This window comes from Neofelis nebulosa, chromosome 4, assembly GCF_028018385.1.
Source record: "Neofelis nebulosa isolate mNeoNeb1 chromosome 4, mNeoNeb1.pri, whole genome shotgun sequence".
Classification (NCBI taxonomy): domain Eukaryota; kingdom Metazoa; phylum Chordata; class Mammalia; order Carnivora; family Felidae; genus Neofelis; species Neofelis nebulosa.
The window spans coordinates 95512769-95527720 of NC_080785.1; the positions used below are offsets into that span (position 1 = coordinate 95512769).

At 37.9% G+C, this 14952-nt stretch overlaps 1 long non-coding RNA gene across 4 annotated transcripts in view; it reads right to left on the reverse strand.

Annotated features, from left to right (window-relative positions):
• The window catches only part of LOC131509585 (uncharacterized), a 139338-nt gene that overhangs the window by 110809 nt on the left and 13577 nt on the right, over positions 1–14952 (reverse strand). For all 4 annotated transcript variants that reach the window (XR_009260590.1, XR_009260587.1, XR_009260588.1 and 1 more), the window contains exon 3: positions 759–1060. This is a non-coding gene — a long non-coding RNA (uncharacterized LOC131509585). The remainder of the gene's footprint in view (positions 1–758; positions 1061–14952) is intronic.

The window sequence follows — 14952 nt, forward strand, 5'->3', positions numbered from 1 at the left end:
TTTTAGCATTCTTGCTGTGCTACTCCAGAAGCATGCTCCTAGTCCTGCTCTGTATCTTTCTTTTTTCTTTTTCTTTTTTAATTTTAGAGAAAGACAGAGAGCATGACTCGGGGAGAGGGACACAGGGAGACAGAGGGAGAATCCCAAGTAGGCTCCATGCTCAGCACAGAGCCCCAAACCAGGCTCGATCCCACAACCCAGTGATCATGACCTGAGCCTAAATCAAGAGTCAGATGCTCAACCAACTGAACCACCCAGGGGACCCCAGGCTCTGTATCTTTCAAGGCATTAGGGTGTCTTTGCAAAATATATTCTGCTATGGTTTAAATAGATATGTCACCCCAAAATCGTATGTTGAAATTCTAATACCCCATATGATGGTTGTAGGGGTGGGGTCTTCAGGAGGTGATTAGGTCATGAGGGCAGAGCCCTCACTAATGGAATTAGTGTCTTTAATAAAGAAGCCCCCAAGAGCTGCCTGCCCACCTTCTGCCATATGAGAACATAATGAGAAGTTGCCAGTCTGCAACTCAGAAGAGTTGCAGAGCATGACCAGACTGGCACCCCGATCTGGAACTTCCCATCTCCAGAACTGTGAGATATAAATTCCTGTGGTTTATAGGCCACCAGTCTGTGGTATTTTGTTCTAGCAGCCCAAACAGACTAAGACAGATTCTAAGATTGACTCCTCGGAGCATTCAAGGATGTCACATGGACTGACCCTTACCTATCCGTAACAGGAAAGGAAAAAAGTCAACCTTCAGCTTTTGTGGAATCCTGAGTCACTCTATTTCACTGTTAGGGCCATTCGGCTATGTTCTTGCTTGCAGAAGTTCTTCTGCCAGCCACAGAGAAGTGCGAATAATTTAAATGATTCAAGCCAGCTTGTCAACATGTTCTTCAGATCTTTCTACATATTTACTCTTTGATCTTTCACAAGATGGATCATCCTCCGCCAGGCAGAGAAAGTGATTACCCTGGATGATTATCCTGGAACTGACACTAAATTGGAACCAGTTTCCTTTCTCCATGAGACCATGACTCCAATAACAGGAATTATCTGTTAAAAAGAAAAAAACAGAAACATAAAGTCATTTTCTCTACAAATTGCCCTAAGTTAGAGCCAGAAATCTCTAGACAGAGCCAACAGTACCACACATTGTAAAACAGTCTTTAGCAAGGTCTCATCAACCCTGCCCTGCTTCACCCAGCCTTGGCACAAGCCCTCATCCTATCCCAGCATAGCCGCAGCACACTCAGCCTTGATCCAAGCTGTGTTACCTGTTGTTACCTCAGACCTGAGCTCCATGCTGCCCTCACCCCCCTCACCCAGGCCGGCTCTAGGCACTGTCCTCCTCGGCAAGACTGTGAAATAAATGCTTTCTGCCTCTGTAGTATGATAAAAAAATAAATATTTGGTCTTTGTCCCTGATTCCTGGCACAGAGCTCCTAAAATCCTTGGAATTTACTGTCTTTTGAAGAAATACATTTTTTAAATGTTTATTTATTTTTGAGAGAGAGATGGAGGGACAGAGTGTGAGGAGGGCAGGGGCAGAGAGAGAGGGAGACACAGAATCTGAAGCAGGCTCCAGGCTCTGAGCTGTCAGCATAGAGCCCGATGCGGGACTCGAACTCATGAACCATGAGATCATAACCTGAGCTGAAGCCAGCTATTAACGGACTGAGCCACAGGTGTCCCTATTGTCTCTTGTATGCTCATGAGGTAGCTCATGGTGGAAGCTGGACACTAGAAAAACCAACCACATGATGAAAGGGTTAGAACTTTCAACTTCACCCGCCCCCCCCCAACCCTCAGGGAGGAGAAAAGGGCTGAAGATTAAATTCAATCACCCATGGCCAATCAGTTAATCAATTGTGCCTATGTAATGAAAGTTCCATAAAAACCCCTAAATGACAGGGGTACCTGGGTGGCTCTGTTGGTTAAGCGTCCTACTTCTGCTCAGGTCATGATCTTGCGGTCCCATGGGTTCGAGCTCCGTAGGTTCGAGTCCCGCAGGTTCGAGCCCCACGTCCGGCTCTGTGCTGACAGCTCAGAGCCTGGAGCCTGCTTTGGATTCTGTGTCCCTGTCTCTCTCTGCCCCTCCCCCACATGTGCTCTGTCTTGCTCTATCTCTCAAAAATAAATGTTAAAAAAAAATTATGGCACAAAAACAGACAACAGATCAATGGAACAGAATAGAGAACCCAGAAATGGACCCACAAACGTATGGCCAACTAATCTTTCACAAAGCAGCAAAGAATATCCAATAGAATAAAGACAGTCTCTTCAGCAAGTGGTGCTGGGAAAACTGGACAGCGACATGCAGAAGAATGAACCTGGACCACTTTCTTACATTACACACAAAAATAAACTTAAAATGGATGAAAAATCTAAATGTAAGACAGGAAGCCATCAAAATCCTCAAGGAGAAAACGAGGAAGAAACCTCTTTGACCTCGGCCACAGCAACTTCTTACTCAACACATCTCCAGAGGCAAGGGAAACCAAAGCAAAAATGAACTATTGGGACCTCATCAAAACAACAAACTTCTGCACAGCGAAGGAAACAATCAGCAAAACTAAAAGGCAACTGACGGAATGGGAGAAGATATTTGCAAACAATATATCAGATACAGGGTTAGTACCCAAAATCTATAAAGAACTTACCAAACTCAATACCCAAAAAACAAATAATCCAGGGGAGAAATGGGCAAAAGACATGAATAGACACTTCTCCAAAGAAGACATCCAGATAGCCAACTGACACATGAAAAAATGCTCCACATCGCTCATCATCAGGGAAATACAAATCAAAACCACCATGAGATACCATCTCACACCTGTCAGAATGGCTAACATTAACAACTCAGGCAACAACAGATGTTGGCGAGGATGCAGAGAAAGAGGATCTCTTTGGCACTGCTGGTGGGAATGCAAACTGGTGCAGCCACTCTGGACAACAGCATGGAGGTTCCTCAAAAAATTAAAAATAGAACTACCCTACAACCCAGCAATTGCACTACTAGGTATTTATCCAAGGGATACAGGTGTGCTGTTTCAAAGGGGCACATGCACCCCCATGTTTATAGTAGCACTATCAACAATAGCCAAAGTATGGAAAGAGCCCAAGTGTCCATCGATGGATGAATGGATAAAGAAGATGTGGTGTATATATATATATATATACATACAATGGAGTATTACTCGACAATCAAAAAGAATGAAATCTTGCATTTGCAACTATGTGGATGGAACTGGAGGGTATTACGGTAAGCGAAATTAGTCAGAGAAAGACAAATATCATATGATTTCACTCATATAAGGACTTTAAGACACAGAACAAATGAACACACAAGGGAAGGGAAGCAAAAATAATATAAAAACAGGGGGGAGGACAAAACTGAAGAGACTCTTAAATATGGAGAACAAACAGAGGGTTACTGGAGGGGTTGTGGGAGGGGGGATGGCCTAAATGGGTAAGGAGCATTAAGGAATCTACTCCTGAAATCATTGTTGCACTATATGCTAACTAACTTGGATATAAACTAAAAAAATAAAATAAAATAATTTTTTAAAACCCTAAATGACAGAGTTCAGAGAGCTTTTTGGGTTGGTAGGCACACCAGTATGCTGAGAGGCATTTGGAGAGAGCACAAGAAGTTCCACAAGCCTTGTCCCATACTTTGCCATATGTGTCTCTTCCATTTGGCTCTTCTTGAGTTGTACCCTTTATAATAAAATGTAATAGTAAGTAGAGAATTTTTCTGAGTTCTGTGAGTCATCTAATAAATTATCAAACTTGGTGGGGGGGAATGGTCATAGGAATCTTCAAATACGTAGTTGGCCAGGCAGAAGTGTGGGTCACCTGGGTATCCCACTTGCAGCTGGCATCTGAAGTGGGGACAGTCTTGTAGAACTGGGCCCTTTAATTTGTGAGGTTTGACACTAACTCCAGGTAGATGGTATCCAAATTGAATTGAATTGGACACCCAGTTGGTGTCAGAGTATTAGAGAATTGGTGAGGAAAAATGACTCATATTTGTTGTCAGAAGTGGTGTGAGAAATACCACACAGTCCCAGACTCCCTACCCTAACCCCTGTACTCCAAGGACCACCTATCCTTAACTGTGTTCCCTGGACCCCCAGAAGTACTCCAAGAAATCCATGAATCTTAAATCCAAAACAAGCGCTAAACTATGAAATTGTCCATTTCTCCTCTCATCTCCCCTGCCCACCACCACAAGAAATGTCTGTGTTCTGTGTCCTGTGCCTTTCCATGTCTGTGCCTTTGACCACCTAGAGTGTTTGTCTTCTTTTCCAATAAATTTGAAGTCCAGCTCAAATGCTTCCTTAAAGTCTTACCACATCCCTCCACCAAACATTATCTTTCCTTACTTTTGGAACAATTAATATCTATCTCTCTTTATCTGTATGCTTTAATGACATGTCATTTTCTGTCTTATATTAGGGTTTTCTGATGTTCATCATTTATTTTCCCTACTAAACTATAAACCCTTTGCTGACAAGAAGCTTGAAGTCAACGGGGCGCCTGGGTGGCGCAGTCGGTTAAGCGTCCGACTTCAGCCAGGTCACGATCTCGCGGTCCGTGAGTTCGAGCCCCGCGTCAGGCTCTGGGCTGATGGCTCGGAGCCTGGAGCCTGTTTCCGATTCTGTGTCTCCCTCTCTCTCTGCCCCTCCCCCGTTCATGCTCTGTCTCTCTCTGTCCCAAAAATAAATAAAAAACGTTGAAAAAAAATATTTAAAAAAAAAAAAGAAGCTTGAAGTCAAGTCAGAGAGATATGTTGTGATCCATGGTTGAATTATCTTTGTATTCACAACTTGGCTTGGTGTTTGGCTCTTAGTATTCAGACAATGATTTCATGAATGAGTCAATCAATCTCAAAAGTGCTATATGAAACCTACCAGCTTCAAGAGAATAATTACTAAGTGAACATGCGGAAAATGTGAAGTAAAAGGTCTGTTCCTTTCTATACATGGGGCTTGTATTAGTCAGGGTTCTCCAGAGAAACAGAACCAATAAGAAACATATATAGAGAAAGAGATGTAAGAAGAGATTTATCGGGGGCGCCTGGGTGGCTCAGTCGGTTAAGCACCGACTTCAGCACGGGTCATGATCTCACGGTTTGTGGGTTCGAGCCCTACATCAGGCTCTGTGCTGACAGCTTGGAGCCTGGAGCCTGCTTCTGATTCTGTGTCTCCCTCTCTCTGCCCCTCCCCTGCTCATGCTCTGTCTCTCTCTATCTCTCAAAAAGAAATAAACATTAAAAAAAATTTTAAAGAAGAGATTTATTGTAGGAATTGGCTTCCTTGACCATGCAGACCAAGATGTCACATGACTAGGAGAGTGGGGAATGTAATTCAGTTCAGGCCCAAAGGGAGTATCAGGGGAACAATGGCATAAGTCACAGTCCGAGTTCAAAAGCTCAGGAGTACCAATATCTGAAGGAAGGAGAAGATGAAAATCTTAGCTCAAGCAGGAAGAAAATTTACCTTTGCTCTGCCTTTTCATTTTATTTAGGCCCTCAGTGGTTTGGGTGATGCTTATCCACAGTGATGAGGGGAATTCTCATTAATCAGTCTACTGATTCAAAATCTCATCTCTTCTTGGGGAGCCTGAGTGGCTCAGTCAGTTGAGCACCTGACTCTTGATTTCAGCTCAGGCCATGATCCCAGGGTTGTGGGATCAAGCCCCATGTCAGGCTCTGCACTGACAGCACAGAGCCTGCTTGGGATTCTCTCTCTCCCCCAATCTCTCTGCCCCTCCTGTGCTCACTCTCTCTCCCAAAATAAATAAATAAACATTTTTTTTTAAATCTCATTTCTCCTGAGATACCCTCACAGACACATCCAAAAATAGTGTTTTACCAGCTACATGGTATCCCTTAGCCCAATCAAGTTGACAATAAAATTAATCATTACAGGACTCATGGGGAAATCAAACCTGTTTGTACTTACCACCCAATTCATTTTTGCCCGGAATCCTGGTTTACAGGACCAAAGAAACTGGAATCTGAATCAACCCACAAAGAATAAAAGAAATCACTGAGGCTTTTCCTCCTGGCAAGATGGCTATTGCTTTTCTGTAATTTGTTCCTAAACCTCAAAAGCTTCAGGCCATGCCAAATTCTAAGAGCAATTATGAAGTGCTTTTTTGAACCTGCAGCCCACAAACCAATTTGTGTGGTTAAACATGTCCATCAGATAATGGACATCTCCAATGTCTGATGATTTGGGAAGAAGTGAAAACTGTCTCACCAATCTTTGGTGATTCATGCTTTCCAAAAGAAGTGACAAAAAAAAAATGTACACACTTTCAAACAATGAAATGTGGCAAATTCCACGACACCTATCATCCCTGAAGGCTGAGCATGATCCCTTTCTCTCTCCATATGGAGAACTATCACAGTTACAGGGAAATGCTTTCCCTCTAGACTCAACAGCTGATGAGACGCCCTGAAGAAGAGAAACACAAAACAAACCAAAAGGAAGACCTAAACACCGATCTACATTAAGCTGACTCCACTAAATAAATGGTGAGACTTATCTGCTATACTTCACTAGGCAGGAAGATGCTTCCATTTTATTACTGTAGTAAATTCAAAGCAGAAAGCAACATATATTGACACTTCAATCAAGAAGGCTCAGATAAATATACACGCACACACATACAAGCACACACTCTTACATGCATGTTCCCTGCCCAGCCCACTCAGCTCTGTGTATTGAAAGCTTTATGAAAGAAAGCCTGGAGGATATCCAAGATTGCTAACAAGATTCAAAGGGATGGAATTTTACAAATCCTTATAAAAGAACGGGGAGCCCTTGCCAATGAGAATTTGAAATATGTTCTTCTGCTCTTCTGGCTGTACAGAAGAAAAAGAGTCATAAACAACTTGCCAAGAATATACGTTCCCACAGAACACATCACCCTCAAGCTAAGTGCTCACTGTCCTCTCTTCTTTAAGCACTAGGAATCAGTGACGTTACTGGGATAATACAGACCTGCCTGCGACCTTCAATCACTTGGCAAATTATAAAACAGGACTATGTCACTTCAGCTACTGAAATAAGGAGGCAGACCGACATTACCAAATAAGCATGTGCAGTGCAGGGGTGTAAGAAATGGGGCAATATTTCAAGTGCTTGGAAAGTGACAAATTTTATGTTGAGCCACATCCACTGCAGGGCCGCATACGGTATTTCTTCAAGGTGCAGGTATTGCATGAAGGTAAACTGTGCTGGGCATGTTTGTAAAGTATTTATATTCCATCAGCTTTCTTGCCAGAGGAAATAGTGGTTCTTTGTACATTATGCCAGATGAATTTTATAATAGAAGCCACAGTCTATTTCTAAGTAAATTATTAAATCATCAGCTTTTTAATGAAATGGAATTGTCTGCACTGATCTTCCAGATAAAATTGTCTGTACTGGTTTTTGGGGGGCACCGAGGTGGCTCAGTCAGTTAAGCATCCCAATTTCGGCTCAGGTCAAGATCTCACGGTTCGTGGGTTCAAGTCCCACATCAGGTTCTGTGCAGACAGTTCGGAGCCTGGAGCCTGCTTCTGATTCTGTGTCTCCCTCTCTCTCTGCCCTTCCCCTGCTCATGCTCTGTCTTTCTCTGTCTCTCAAAAATGAATTAAATAAATAAATAAAATTAAAAATTAAAAAAAGATGTTCTTTTGTAGAACATGACTGTCACAGGACAGAAGAATTAACTCAACCATATGCTGCAGAAGACTGTGGAAAGGTAGGCAAATCAGTATTTATTGAGCAAAATGCCAGGCACTAAGTAGGCACTTGCCATGTGACTTCACTAAATCCTAATATCAACCTATAAGAAAATAACAATTATTCCCATATCAGAGATGAGAAAATTCAAAGAAGCTAGATAACTTGCCCAGAAACACAATGCTAAGAAGTGGCAGAAATAAGATTTGAAAAATCTAGGTCTTACCAAAACCTAAGCTCATTCAAATGCAATGTGCTAAATCCCAACCTGGACAAAGTTGGCCTAGATAATCTTGCCCTGGCTTTTTAAGCCAAAATTAAATATAAGTAAGCCACCTGTAGTAATCCACCTGTCAACCAATATATACTAATGCCCAAATATTTTGGGTAACTGGTGGCATGCAGTGTACTACATTTCATGCATATAGACTAAATGTCCTAATATAATTGCTGTTAGCAAAACAGAAGACTCTCTAGTCACAAATATGGTCAAAACAATTTCTTAAAAGGAGTTGAGTAGAATGGGAAGCTAAGGGTCATCTAATCCATGCTTCCATTTATTGATTCAACAAAGATTCATTGAGTCCCTAAGACCATGTACTTCTCTAGTCACTTGGGATACAGCAGTAAATAAACCACATAGCATTTCTATTCTCATAGATCTTACATGTTAATGGTGAATACAGGTAATAAATAATATTTTTACCATGGAGAAACCTGGAAAACACTACCTTAACCATATGCTAAAGGTTAACATCACCAATAATGTCATATGGATATCATTTATGCCCTGATATGATGTGATAAAAAAGGCATTTCACCCCTGTGGTACTCTTTCAAAAACAAAAACAAAAACACCTAATTGTAATCTAATTAAGAGAAAAACATTAAGCAAACTTGTATTGGGGACATTCTACTTGATTTCTAGCCAGTACTCCACAGGGCTATCGAGGTTATGAGAAACAAGTAGATTTACACACAAATGGAAACTAAACAACATACTCCTGAACAACCAGTGGGTCAAAGAAGAAATCAAAAAGGAAATTAAAACATATCTCTAAACTAATGAAAATGAAAACACAATATACCAAAACCTATGAGATGCTGCAAAGGCAGTTCTTAGAAGGAAGTCTATAGCAATAAATGCATATATTAAAAAAAGAAAGATCTCAAATAAGCAACCCAACTTTACACTCAAGGAGCTAGAAAAGGAAAAACCTAAGCCCACAGTTAGCAGAAGGAAGGAAATAACAAAAATCAGAGCATAAACTCTCTGCTTAGAGATTAGAAAAATAGAAGAGATCAACAAAACTAAGAGATGGGGGTTTTTTTGGAAAGGATAAACAAAATTGACAAAGCTTTAGCTAGACTAAGAAAAAAAGAGACAATACTTGAACAAATAAAACTGGAAATGAAAGAGATGTGCAACTGATGCCACAGAAATACATAGGATCATAAAAGACTACTATGAACAATTATATGCCAATAAATCTAATAAATGGGTAAGTTCCTACAAATACACACTTAATCAAGACTGAATCATGAAGAGAGGTGCCTGGGTGGCTCAGTCAGTTAAGCATTCAACTCTTGATTTCAGCTCAGGTCATGATCTCACTGTTCATGGGTTCGAGACCCGTGCCTACAGTGTAGAACCTGCTTGGGATTCTCTGTCTCCCTCTCTCTCTCTGCTTCTCTCTGGATCGCTCTGTCTCTCTCTCAAAAATAAGTAAATAAACATTTTTTAAAAGACTGAATCATGAAGAAATGAAAAATCTAAACAATTAATGAGTAAGGACATTGAATCAGTAATCAAAAACCTCCCAACACAGAAAAGTACAGGACCCAGTGGTTTCACGGGTGAATTCTACCAAACAGTTAAAGAAGAATTAATACCAATCCTTTTCAAAAAAATCCTTTTCCAAAAAATTAGAGAGGGGGTATCTCTTTCTAGATCATTTTACAAAGTCAGCATTATCCTAATACCAAAGCCAGATAAGGACGCTATGAGAAAAGAAAGTTGTTGACCAATATCTTTGATGAATATATATGCAAAAACTCTCAAAAAATATTAACAAAACTGAATTCAACAGCACACTAAAAGGATTATAGACCATGATCAAGTGAGATTTATCTCTGGGATGCAAGGATGGATGATCATATGCAAATCAGCAAATGTGACACATTATATTAATAGAATGAAAAATAAAGATCATCTAATCATCTCAGTAGATGCAGAGAAAGCATTTGACAAAATACAACAATTTTCATGATAAAAAAAAAAACCCTCCACAAATTAGATATAGAAGGAATACACTCAACACAATAAAGGCTGTATACAACAAACTCACAGCCAACATCATACTCAACAGTGAAAAGTACAAAGCTTTTCCTCTAAGATCAAGAAAAAGACAAGGGTGCCCACTATCACCACTCTTTTCCAACACAGTACTAGGAGTCCTAGCTACAACAATCAGGCAAAATAAAGAAATTAAAGGCATTCAAATTGTAAAGGAAGAAGTAAAACTGTCTTTATTTGCAGATGATATGTTCTTGTATAGAGAAAATCCTAAAGATGCAACCAAAAAACTATTAGAAATAATTAACGAATTAAGTAAAGTTGCAGGATATAAAATCAACATACAGAAATCAGTTGCATTTCTATGCACAATGAAATACCTGAAAAAGAAATAAAGAAAACAATCCCATTCATAATATCATCAAAAACAATAAAATACTTAGGAATAAATTTAAATTCATTTATTTATAAATAAATTTATAAATAAATTTAAATAAATTTAAATAAATTATAAATAAATTTATAGATAAATAAATTTAAAGGTCTGTACAGTCAAAACTACAAGATTTTGATACGTGAAATTGAAGACAAACAAATAGAAAGACATCCCATGTTCATGGATCAGAAATTCATATTGTTAAAATGTCCATACTATCCAAAACCATCCATAGGTTCAAGGCAACCACTATCAAAATTCCAATGACACTTTTCACAAAAATTTTTAAAAATCCTGAAATTTCCATGGAACTACAAAAGTCCTCAAATAGTCAACAATCATGATAAAGAACAAAGCTGGAGGCATTACACTTCTTGATTTCAAACTATATTACAAAACTATAGTAATCAAAATAGTATGTTACTGGCATAAAAATAGACAAATAGACCAGTGGAAAAGAATAGAGAGCCCAGAAATAAACTCCTGTATCTATGGTCAACTAATATTTGACAAGGGATCCAATAACACTGAACAGAAAAAGAATAATCTTTTCAATAAATGGTGTTGGAAAACCTAGATAACCACATGCAGAAAAATGAAATTGGACCCCTAGCTCACACCACTCACAAAAACTAACTCAAAAATGGATTAAATACTGCAACATAAGACCTGAAACTATGAAGCTCCTAGGGGAAAACATGAGGGAAAATCTCTACACTGGCCTTGGCAATGATTTTTTTGGATATAAAACTGAAAGCACAAGCAACAAAAGCAAAACAAATAGTAGGCCTACATCCAACTAAAAAGCTTCTACACTGGAAAAGAAACAACAAACAAAATGAAAAGGCAATTTATGGAATAGGAGAAAATACTTGCAACCCATATATCTGACAGGGGTTAATATCCAGAATATGTTAAAAAATGCATACAACTCTATACTGAAAACACAATCTGACTTTAAAAATGGACAGAGGAACTGAATAGACATTTTTCCAAAGACGACATACAGATGGCCAATATGTACATAAAAAGATACTCAACATCACTAACCACCAGAGAAATGCAAACCAAAACCATAATAAGGTTATCATCTCATTCCTGTTAGAATTGTTATCATCAAAAAGGCAAGAGATAACAAATGTTGGCTAGGATGTGGAGAGAAGGAAACCCTAGTGCACTGTCAGTGAGAATGAAAATTGGTTCAGCCACTGTAGAAAACAGCATAGAGGTTCCTCAAAAAATTAAAAATAGAACTACAAAAGAATCTCAATCCCACCTCTAAGTATATATACAAATAAAAGGAAAGCAGGATATCAAATATATATCTACATTCCCATGTTTACTGTAGTATTATACACAATAGCCAAGATACGAAAACAACCTAAGTATCCATCAATGGATGAATGAATAAAGAAAATATGAATATACATATATATTCACATATATATGTATATTTATATATATGAACCTTGACAGCATTATGCTAAGTGAAATAAGTCAGAGAAAGATAAATACTGTATGATATCATTTATATGTGGAATCTAAAAACTCTAAACTTGTAGAAACACAGAGTAGAGTGGTGGTTACCAGGGGTTGTGAGTGGGGGGAGGGGAGGGGGAAGATGTTGACCAAAGGGTATAAAATTGCAGTTAGAAGATAAATCATTTCTGGAACTCTAATACACAATATTAGCAAAGAGAATCAATAAAAATACTCCTGGAAGTACTATGCAATTATAGCACGGTTGCAGAATACACGGTTAATATACAAAAGTCAATCACTTTCTTATATACCAGCAATGAACAATTGTAAATTAAAATACAAATTATAGTAATGTAAATTACCATTTACATTAACACCCAAAAAATGAAGTGTTTAGGTATAAATCTAACAAAATATGTATATGAAATATACAAAGAAAACTATAAAACTCTAATCAAAGATATCAAAGAACAAAATAAATGGAGAGATATTCCATTTATGAATTAATTAAAATGAGTAATTGAAACAGGATGGTACTGTCACAAAAGTAGATACATGGATCAATGGAATAGTACAGAAAACCCAGAAATAAACCCACAATTATATGGTCAATTAAGTTTGACAAAGGAGGAATGAATATACAATGGGAAAAAGACAGTCTCTTCAACAAATGGTGTTGGGAAAACTGGACAGCCATATGCAAAGAATGAAACTGGACCACTTTCTTATACCATACACAAAAATAAACTGAAAATGGGTTAAAGACCTAAATTTGACCTGAAACCATAAAAATGCTTGAAGATAGCATAGGCAGTAAGCAGTATCCTCTCTGACATTGGCCATACCAACATTTTTCTGGGTATGTCTCCTGAGGCAAGGGAAACAAAAGCAAAAATAAGTTATAGGAACTACATCAAAATAAAAAGGTTCTGCACAGCAAAGGAAACAATCAATAAAACTAAAAAGCAACCTACAGAATGGGAGAAGATATTTGCAAAAGCATATATGTGCATATCCCATGAAGGGTTAGTATCCAAAATACATAAAGAACTGATACAACTCAATAACCTCCCCAAAGTGAATAATCCTTTAAAAGTGGGCAGAAGACATGAATAGACATTTCTCTAAAGAAGACATACATATAGCCAACAGACACATGAAAAGATGTTCAACATCATTCATCATCAGGGACATGCAAATCAAAACTACAATGAGATATCACATCACACTATCAGAATAGCTAGAATTAACAAAATAAAACAAAACAAAACAAAACAAGTGTTGGCAAGGATGTGGAGGAAAAGTAACCCTCTTGTTCTGTGGGTGGGAATGCAAATTGGTGCAGCCACTGTGGAAAACTTTCTCAAAAAGTTAAAAACAGAAATACCCTATGATCCAGTAATGACACTACTAGGTATTTACCCCCAAAATACAAAAAAACAAATTCAAATGGGTACATGCACCCCTAGGTTTATTAAGTCATTATTTACAATAGCAAAACTACGTAAGCAGCCCAAGTGTCCATCAACAGAAGAATGGATAAAGAGGTGAGATAGATAAATATACATATACATATACATATAACATATATAACATATATGTGTATATATACATACATATATATATAAATACATACATATATATATAATTTAATTATTTCATTATACATATAATGAAATATTATTGAGCCATAAAAAAGAATGAAATCTTGCCATTTGCAACAATACGGATAGAGCTAGAGAGCATAATGCTCTGTCAGTCAGAGAAAGACAAATACTATATGATCTCACTCATATGTGGACTTTAAGAAACAAAACAAATGAGCAAAGGAATAAAAAGAGAGACAAACAAACCAAGAAACAGACTTTTAACTACAGAGAACAAACTGATGATTACCAGAGGAGAGATGGGTGGGGGGATGAAGGAAATAGGGGATGGGGAATAAAGAGTACATTTATCATGACGAAAAAGAAAAAGAAAAAGAAAATCGAAAAAAAGAAAATTCTGTTTCAAAGTTACAATCTGATAATATATTTGATTAGTATTGTGAATGAGAGTTAATAAATTTGGACTGAATGTAACAAATGTCTGAATCAAAAAAGGAAGAAACAAGGAAAATTGTCATATAATTCATGTAACTATTCCTTAAAATCAAACTTTCCAACTCAATGACCTCTTAATAGAGTTATTATTAAATGTTTTCCTTAATTTTGCACTAAAAAAAAAAAAAGACTTACCATAAAGGTACAGTAATCAAGACAGTGTAGTATTGGCAAAAGAATAGACAAATAGGTCAATGGAACAAAATATAGAGCCCAAAAATAGACCCATAGAAATATAGTCAGGGCACCTGGGTGGCTCAGTTAAGCATCTGACTTTGGCTCATGTCATGATCTCACAGTTCATGGGTTCAAGCCGCATGTCAGGCTCTGTGCTGACAGCTCAGAGCCTGGAGCCTGCTTCAGATTCTGTGTCCCCTTCTCTCTCTGCCCCTCTCCTGCTAGTGCTTGGTCTCTCTCTGTCTCTCAAAAATAAATTAACATTTAAAAAAAAAGAAATACAGTCAACTGATCTTAGACAAAGGAGCAAAAGCTATATACTAAAAAAATATAGTCTTTACAACAAATGGTGTTGAAACAACTGGACATCCACATGGGGAAAAAAAAGGAATCTAAAAACAAATCTTAGACCCTTTACTAAAATTAACTCAAAATACATTGCAGACATAAATATAAAATGCAAAACTATAAGAAGACAACATGCAGGAAAGACTATATGACCCTGGGAACAGTGATGACTTCTTAGATATAACACAAAAGCATGATCCCATAAACAAAATAGTTCACAAGCTAGATTTTATTAAAATTAAAAGCTTCTGCTCTTCGAAAGAGAAATTAAGAAAATAATCTCATTTACAATTACACCAAAAATAATAAGCTACCTGAGAATAAACCTAACCAAAGAGACAAAAGACCTGTACTGTAAATAT